A 9,578-nucleotide genomic window follows, 5' to 3' on the forward strand; every position below is an offset into this window, starting at 1 on the left:
TTGTAATTGTTCTCTATTAAGCCCCTCGACCTCTTCTCTTGTTGGCTTAATGGGTTGATCTCCATTGGTAATAGAGAAGGTTTGTTCGAATTCACCTTTCAACTTACTATTTTTTCCCAGTTTCCTGTACCCATAAGATTTTGGTTTTTTTCCTTTAAATTTGCTCTTGTCCTTCTTTTTCCAATATGTCTAAATATTAGCCTTATGTTTAGACCGATCATAATAGTACTTGGTTTTTTGGATGGTGTCCTCTAATTTTCTTATCTTATCAAACTCAACCCTATCTTAGTAAGTTGTTGATAACCCACTGAGTTATGTTTGAATCCTCGCTTTATCATCTCTAATGTACAATGCATACTGCAATAGTTCTAAGAATCTATTGGTGTATTCATCTGGGGTAAGATGCCCTAGATTATGCATGTGGAACTCTTTAATTTAACTATCATGGTACCTCTCAAATAGGTACTTCTCACGAAAATATTTCTCGAACTTTCCCCATCACAAATCATTCTATCTAATGCCCTTGAAATTTCTCAAATCCTACCATCAAATATCAAATTTTCCTTTTAAGCTAAAGATTGCTACTTTGGCCTTAATTTTTATAGAGTAGTCATTTAATCTAAAGTATTTATTCATTCCCAGTAGTCAGGCTGATGCCTATTCAACCTTCTTATTTTCTCCATCAAAGGAAAGCGGATTTTCCATCTTGAACTCCTCTGGAATTAATATTTTCTCACTCTTTCCTTTCCAATGATGTCTTTTAGTTACAACACTTGAAAACCATCATGGTTTCTATACTCTCTTTTTGGGGTGTTGAGTGTATTCTTTTCCCTCACCGTGTCTTCACTTGTTTGTCTATGTATTTTCTTCTACTTACTTCCTTCTTCCCTATTATTCTCCAATTCTTGTCTTCGTACTTTTGATGTGATTTTGATGGATTTGTGTTTTCCTAGATAGATTGAACCAAGCTCATGTTTTCTTTCCTTTGCAAATCTGATAAACTTTGCAAAATTGTTGCATTCACTTATGCTTGCTTCTTTTGTGCTTTGATAATATTTTCGTTAACTTCTTTACAACTCCTCAATTCATCCTTAAAGTTCCTAACAGTGTCCATCCAATTAGGGAAATTCTCCTCCAACCTCTTCCCAATTTATTCCTCTTCCTGATTATGTTGCGATATATTGGTGTTGTATTGCACTATTTTGTTGCTCATTCTTTTCCCTTCACGATGGAACTTGTATTTTCATATGTGTTGTCACAAACAGATACATATTTATTAGTTAATCCTAACATGGACGTAGTAACTTAACACCTTGATCTATCAATACTAAACATGTTGATCTGAATCTATTCACAAAATCATAATACATGTTATTCACAAAGAATAAAAGACATGTAACTATTCTAGCAAGGTTAACAACCACATCAGTTATAAATCTAAAGAAATTCACCATATGCAATAACTAAAATGTTATATTAAATTTTTTTCATGAGCCTTTTTAGGTCCAGTGTTGAACCTAATCTTTGGTACCACACTATAACACTCCCTCCCACCCCCTTGTACTTTCTCGGGCTGTAGGAGATGTTACATGATGATTCTAACCTGACCTCCAAGGTCGGTTATGAGGATGGGGTTAAAAACGTCCTCTTTTTCCAAGTTCATCAAAACCCAAAACAAATACCACCATTTCATTAAGCTCGTCGAGAGATTTTCGGCGATGTTAATTTTATCTCAATCCAACTCTCACATTGAAATTTATAGCCACTTGAAGTTTAACTAATTATATAAAGCCACATCAACATTTAACTACCACGTGGAATCCATGTGGCTCCTATCCGTCCCATGTGGCACCACCACATCAACACAAGCATGAGGCCCACATCATCACAATATTGCCACATGGAATCCATGCGTAGTCCACATGGCTCTGTCATGTCATCACAAAGAGGATCCACATCACCATGGATCCCCATGTCACATCCATGCAGACACTACGAGGTCTCTATGACACATTCCATGTCAAACTTGGTGCATGGGCCCCACTAGGCCTACCCCTTCATGTTATGCAAATTTTCTCATTATATCTGGTTTGTATCAAATCTGGGGGTAGCCTTTGTTTATGAAGAAATTCATCAACACTCCTTTTGCCAACAAAAGTTGTCGAGCACTCTTCTTACAAATATCAACTTGATCAAATGGTGACAATTTCAATTCAAGTACAAAATGAGTATTTGTTAAGTTAAAATGTTCTTAGAGATATTGACATAATTCTCAGCGAAATTGTCACAACACTCGTTTCATTTCCATTTTCACCCTCCATCCCTCTCCTTATTATTTTTCTCTAAAACCTCATAGAAATAAAAGTTCACATGTCACTTAATGAATATGACTATGTTGATATGGATTATACATTCCTTTTTTCTTGCCTCAAAATGCTCAAAAGTGAAACATAAAGAATATAATATATGTTTTCATATATTGTTATGTGCCCTCATCTCCATGCCCAAAAGGGATGATAAAGTATTTTCAAGAAAGAAGGTTTATGGCATACATCCATTATGTTTTATGCCAAGAAAAAAAGCACCAACTTCTTCGTATCCCTCAGCACGTTCTATAAAAGAAGGTAGCCATTCAAAGAAATCTCAACTTTTGCACTAAAATGGTATGGAATTTAGAGATGTTCTCTCAAGTGCGCCCGAGGAGGTGAAGGCCGAGATCCATGAGTTGGGATGATTTTAATTCCACCAACAATTCATCTAAGTGTGACTCGGGCATACTCCCCTTCCATATGCCCATCTTCATCAACAGAGTCTACCATTTTATTTTTGAAGACTCTTGTATTGAATTATGAAAGCAATAAAAATCTCTTCTCTGGTCAAATACCCGTCTCATTTTTGAAGACATTTTGGTTTTGATTTTCATTTATGTCCGCTCGCCTTTCTTCCTGCTATTATATAAATGTATTCCACTACTTTCATGTACAACTACGTTTTCACATATAAATTTTAAGAAGAATACACATACCTTTTTTAAATAAAATTAATATGCCCATGTGTATTATGTTATTTTGTTGATATATGATATATTCTGTATACTTATTTTTTCTCTAAATATAAAATATAAAATAAAATAAAATAACATTTAAAATATTTAAAAATCAACTCTTATGCAACTTATATTTTATAACTAGTTTCCTTACATGCTATCATTTTTTTGTTTATAATATAGAAAATTAAAGGTTAATATAATAATTCAACTTTAATAAAAATTTACTAATCTTTTTTTGTTTAGTTGTTTATTTCTTCACATATTTTTCTTATCATTTATATATTTTATTTCTATTAGTGAATTCTTTTAGATAATAATAAAATTTATAATTACAAAAAAAGATAAAATTAAAACACAAAAAGATTTTATTACTATGGAACTAGAATTAACATTTAGATTAATGCACTCACTCACAATCACATTTCATAATATTTCATCATACGAGAGGGGGTATTGTTTCCCTTTTCCTTTGCATAGGGACTTAGAATCATTTTATTTCCACATTTATGTTTAGGATAGTTAGATAGATAATTGCAATATATAAAGAAAGCTATAAATTCAGGGGCCCAACCTCATTGTTCTTGGTCTAGCCTACCAAGAATTTGAGTTGTTAATATTGGAGTAGTGTGATTTCAAACATCAATATCATTTGGCAACTATACGGGGGATTTTAATGTGATCCTTAGTGCTATTTGTGTATAGTACTACCATTTATTTTGTTGTCCCTATTTAACTTTTCATTTTGTTTGATTATAATTGCAACATGCATAATTATTTTCAATACTTGATTGATAACTTGACTTAGCATAAATTTCCTACCTTTGCAGGTCATTCTTCAAAATCTTCTCATGATCATGTTCTCAAATTTCTTGATTTTTGTCAATCTACAGGAGTTCTACACATTCATATTTTTTCTCGTTTATTTTTTCTTACACTTTTTGGAGAAGCAAAGGATTGATATCCTAATGTTGTTGGATCAATCGTTTTTCAAAAACTTATTGATGATTTTCCCATCTCCCCAATTTTGAACTTTGGTGTATCTTTTGCAACATCCCCATGACCTGTTAACTTGTCAGATATTTTTAGAGGCCAGAAGTAAATATAGAAAGGAGAAAGAAAATATTTCTTTTACATTGTATGAATGGGAATTTGCTAACAATGAACCTATGTCTCATAATTCATGAAAAGAGGTCATTTCTAATACTCACTTAGTTGATTGAGAAGTCTTATTTTAGACCTTTCCATTTGATGATTTTCTCAAATAGATGATAAAAATTATACATGTGATGTTCATCTTCAAACTGATTTTGACCTTCTTTACCCTATGAATGATGTCATTTGTGATAATCATACTGATGAAAGGTTGAGCCTTGTTTATGAAAATTGCATCTTTGATATCCATGATGAATCGTCTTTTTATGATCTTAATAAGGAGGGTTTTACTTTTGATCTTGGAAATGTTTCTTCAATTCAGATCGTTGAACTTGAAAAGTTAGAATTTAAAGTGTTTGAAGCATGCATGAATTCCTATGTTATTATGATGAGAAGAATGTTTAAAATAATGTAGATAAAGTTTTTCATGCAAGCCTTGATTGCAATGCACATGCATTTTTTTATGTTTCAAGTATGGTATGAAATCCTATACTTGTTGGTTGGAAGGTCATGCAAGATGGAGAATAGTACTTTTGGCTTCTTATCAAGCCTTCATCATCACTACATAAGCTTGTTGGTTGGCAAGAAAATTCTCCTTTCTTGATTTTTATCCACTAAGCCACCAATCATGCATATGAGGTTGAAGATGCGTTCCTCATTGCCAAGTTTCACTCAGTATAGATGTAAGAACATGGCATAGTTTTTATGTATATAAATAAAATTTTTAAAAAATAATAAAAAATAAAAAATAAAAGAATTTAAAAAACTATAAAAAAATTCTTTGTTTCTCTCTTTACTTTGTTTTCCTTTAGTGTCCCTTCTCTGAAGTGTTATTTTTATATAAATTCATTTCTATTTGTGAATAATGATTTTTGTGCTTTACTTCCTTATAGTTTAGTTGCACACTTAGCTTTGTTATGTTACATTTTGCTTTTCTTTCCATACTTAAAGTTATTATTAGTTTTATTTTCCTTCCCTGGTGTTGAAATATGGCAACAAGAATATTTTGATTTAATGTGTCCTTGAATTAAATTGTGAATTAAAATCGAATTTAGTCTTAACAACTACTTGAAAATAATTAATTTATTTATTTTTAAATTAATTAGTTGGAAAAATTCAAGTTAGAAGTCTTTCTGAAGTCATGCAAGAGTTATCCCTTAAATTAAGGAGATAAGATTGAGTTTTATTTGAGTTGTAATTAGTTAACTCACTTTACTAAGTTAAGTCTAGTTAAATTAGTTCCAAATGGTTTGAGGAACTAATAGTAAGTTAACAGTCAGTTGATGCATTAATGCACTCAACTAGTGTTACTCCAGTTAACTGAAGATTCCCTCATCAGAAACTCATGCATGTCTATTATGAGAAAGACCCGGTTGAGATTAATGTTCAAGGACAATGTACTATCAGTTACATGTGTTTTCTCATGGAGAAAACTCATGCATGCAGTCAAGGATAAATCCTCGAGGATTGCGCAGTTTTTAAGGGAGTTCATCCACTTGGTAATAACAGATCGTCCACAAGGAAATAGGAGCTTGGAGGGTAGAGAGGAAGGCTGGAGAGAAGCCAAGATTTCCTATGAGCATCTATGAGGATTGTACTAAGAGCTGGCTAGCTGTGAGAGCTAAGGCTTTGTATAATTCCTATATATTTCCACTATGTATGATAATACAATTATGTGGGGTTTTTAGCTGAGGCTTTCCCCAAAGTATTTTCATGTGTATTGTGCAATTGATTCTTCTTCTTCTGGTTATATTGTTCAGCTCGATCTTTAAGCTTTCGCAAATTGATAGTAGAGGTAGGTTATAGTATTCTGCTTTGATTTATATTGCATTATCAGGTTAACCTATATCAAATTTTCTACATGGTATCAGAGCTAGATTTGTAGAAATTATCTGCATGGTATCGGAGCTGTGAACAGTATACTGAGAAGAGAATTCGAAGTTTGAAGTTCGGGGTTGCAGGTGCAAATCGAATTCATATCATACTTCAAGGTTGGCCAATGGCATTCTATGGCTTAAGACTTGAGTATGCCTTAGAAGGTAGCTCAAATTACATAGCATGGAAAGATATAATGGAGGTTGTATTAGAAGACAATGGCTTGAAGGAATCCATTGATCAAGAAATCCCAAATCCAGCTTCAACTAATGCACAAGAGTTGGCTGAGTGAATGAAGTGTGTGGCGAAGGCGAGACAGATCATCCTTGAGGGAGTTCGAGACCATATTGTCTTGAGTCTCCATGGGAATGATACCCCATTTTCAATGTGGAAAACATTGAAAGACCTCTACCAGAATAGTAGCGACCAGAGGAAATTGGTGCTCAAGGATAAGCTTTGAAGAATCAAGATGGATAAGGGCAATACTATTTCCACATATCTGAACAAGCTCACCAGCTGCAGATATGAGGTTGGAAGTGTGGGAATAACTACTACGATGATGATATGGTGAGCCTCACTTTCCTTGGCCTTCCAAAGAGTTGGAATAGCTACCAGGATTTTGTGAATGGAAGGGAGAAACTACCGGATTGGGAACGACTGCGGTCGAATCTTATGCAGGAGGAGCACACGAGATGGTTCTTCATCCAAGAATGATGATGAAGAAAATCTGGCCTTAGCAAGTAAGGCAAGGAAAGGGAAGGGGAAAGCTTCCCATTTTAAATCGAATTCTTATCATGGAGGGAAGAAGGGTGACATGTCTAAAGTAAGATGCTTTAATTGTCACAAGATGGGACATTATGTGACTAATTGCCCATCGAAGAAGTCCAAGAAGGGATCCTCGGAAGGATCGAAAGGTGAGGCATTAGCCTCTCAATTCGAAATGGACTTTACCCTCATCGCATGCATGGTGTCACTAAAGATGGGTTGTGTCTGGTATCTTGATAGTGGAGCCTCATTCCACATGACGGTGATAAAAATTTATTCAGTGCCTTGGAGGAGAAAGACCTCAAGATGCGCATAGAGATGGGTGATGACGGAAGGTATAGTGTTTCAGGAGTGGGCACGGTTTCTTTTCAGAGGGAGCATGGAGCTCCTCTCACCTTGACAGATGTGATGTATGTGCTTGGAGTGAAGAAGAACTTGGTATCGGTCACGATGTTGGAGGACAAAGGCTATGATGTTGTCTTCAGTAAAGGAAAGGTGTTCTTAAGACACATAGACACGGGTCAGATCAAGAGGATAGGGATTCGGGTGAAGAATATCTATAAACTAGAGGTAGATGATTGTGCAACATTGAGTACGAAATAAGAATCGGTGCAAAGCCAAGACATTGGCGAGTTGTGGCACACGCAGTTGGGCCATTTGCATCATGGGGCTTTGAAGATAATGCAGCAGATATCTACAAGACTTCCCAAAGGTAAACTTGAGCAAGTTGACACATGCAAAGGTTGTACCTTGCGAAAGTACACCAAGTCTTCCTTTCATGATCGAGACAGTCAAGCAGAGACTATCTTAGAGCGAGTTCATACTGATTTGTGTGGACCATTCTCGACAGCATCCACAGCGAAGCAAAGGTATTATGTGATTTTCATTGATGACTATTCTTGTAAATGCTAGATTTATTTCATGCAGAAGAAGGACCAAACTTTCACAAAGTTTTGTGAGTTCAAAGCTTTGGTTGAGAAAGAGTCAAGGTAGAAGATCAAGGCCTTGAGAAGCGAAAATGGTGGAGAATATGTCTCTCAAGAGTTTAAGGACTTCTGTGCAGTGGAAGGAATTAAACGAGAGTTGACGGCACCTCAAAACCCATAGCGGAATGGGGTGGCCGAGAGGAAGAACAGAACTATTGTAGGGGCAGCACGGGAAATGTTGCATGCATGACCAAGGCCTACCACTTTACTTATGGGCTGAGTCATGCAACACAACGGTCTATTTGCAAAATAGAAGCCCACTTCGCATACTTGGGATGAAGTCACCAAAGGAAGCTTTCTCCGGTAAGAGACCAGATGTGGGTCACCTCAAGATCTTTGGCTCATCGATATATTGCCATGTGAAAAAGGATGCATAGAAGAAGCTTGAGCCGACAGCAGAGTTGGGGATATTTGTGGGGTACACTGATACACCTCACAACTATCAGGTGTACTTGCCTACTAGTCAGAGGATAGTGGTTCGCAGAGATCTCAAGTTTGATGAGCAGAAGACCATGCGAGTTTCCCTTGAGAGGGAGCTCCAACTACAGGCTATGGAGGAACTATTTGTTCCTAAGGAGGAGGAGCCTCAGACTGATGCGGAGCAGCCACATGCAGAGGTTCCAGGAGTGGAGACATCCACTCAATCAGAGTCTTCCAGAGATGGACAGAAGCGCATAAGAGAAACTGACAAATTGTTGGAGGATGTGAGAGAAAATGTGGGAGCGCCATCTTCTCAGCGCAGACAGAGGACGTCACTTGAGAGGTACACTAGATACATGGCCCTTGATGGGGAATGCGTTGAGACCAAGCCATATTCCTTTGAGGAAGCAGTGCAACAGCCGATTTGGGTTGATGCTATGGTGGAGGAGTATGACTCCATAGTTCGTAACAATGTTTGGGACGTGGTTTCGAGACCGAAGAACAAGTCAGTTGTCAGTTCCCGTTGGCTTTACAAGGTAAAGCAAGCTGCTGATGGTAGTGTGGAGAAGCATAAGGCAAGATTTGTTGCCGGTGGATTTTCACTAGCGAGGAGGATCATGTTGTTGCAATATATTTCGATAGAGGAGAAAGATGCTGACATTTTGACAAAGGCATTGTCAAAGTGTAAATTCGATTTCCATATAGACAGGATCGGGGTGGCAGATAATCCCTTTCTTGTTGAGAGGGAGTGTTGAAATATGGCAACAAGAATATTCCAATTTAATTTGTCCTTGAATTAAATTGTGAATTAAAATCGAATTTAGTCTTAACAGCTACTTGGAAATAATTAATTAATTTATTTTTAAATTAATTAGTTGGAGAAATTCAAGTTATAAATCTTTCTGAAGTCATGCAAGAGTTATCCCTTAAATTAAAGAGATAAGATTGAGTTTTATTTAAGTTGTAATTAGTTAACTCAGTTTACTGAGTTAAGTCCAATTAAATTAGTTCCAAATGGTTTGAGGAACTAATAGTGAGTTAACAATCAGTTGATGCATTAATGCACTCAACTAGTGCTACTCCAGTTAACTGAAGATTCCCTCATCAGAAACTCATGCATGTCTATTCTAAGAAAGACCCAATTGAGATTAATGTTCAAGGACAATGTACTATCAGTTGCATGTGTTTTCTCATGGAGAAAACTCATGCATGCAGACAAGGATAAATCCTTAAGGATTGTGCAGTTTTGAAAGGAGATCATCCACAAGGAACAACACAAGGAAATAGGAGCTTGGAGAGCAGAGAGGAAGGCTGGAGAGAAGCCAAGATTG

The sequence above is a fragment of the Pinus tabuliformis genome, chromosome 5_1, assembly GCF_031772625.1.
Source record: "Pinus tabuliformis cultivar Carrire ecotype Pingquan chromosome 5_1, CPIR1, whole genome shotgun sequence".
In the NCBI taxonomy this organism is placed as follows: Eukaryota; Viridiplantae; Streptophyta; class Pinopsida; order Pinales; family Pinaceae; genus Pinus; species Pinus tabuliformis.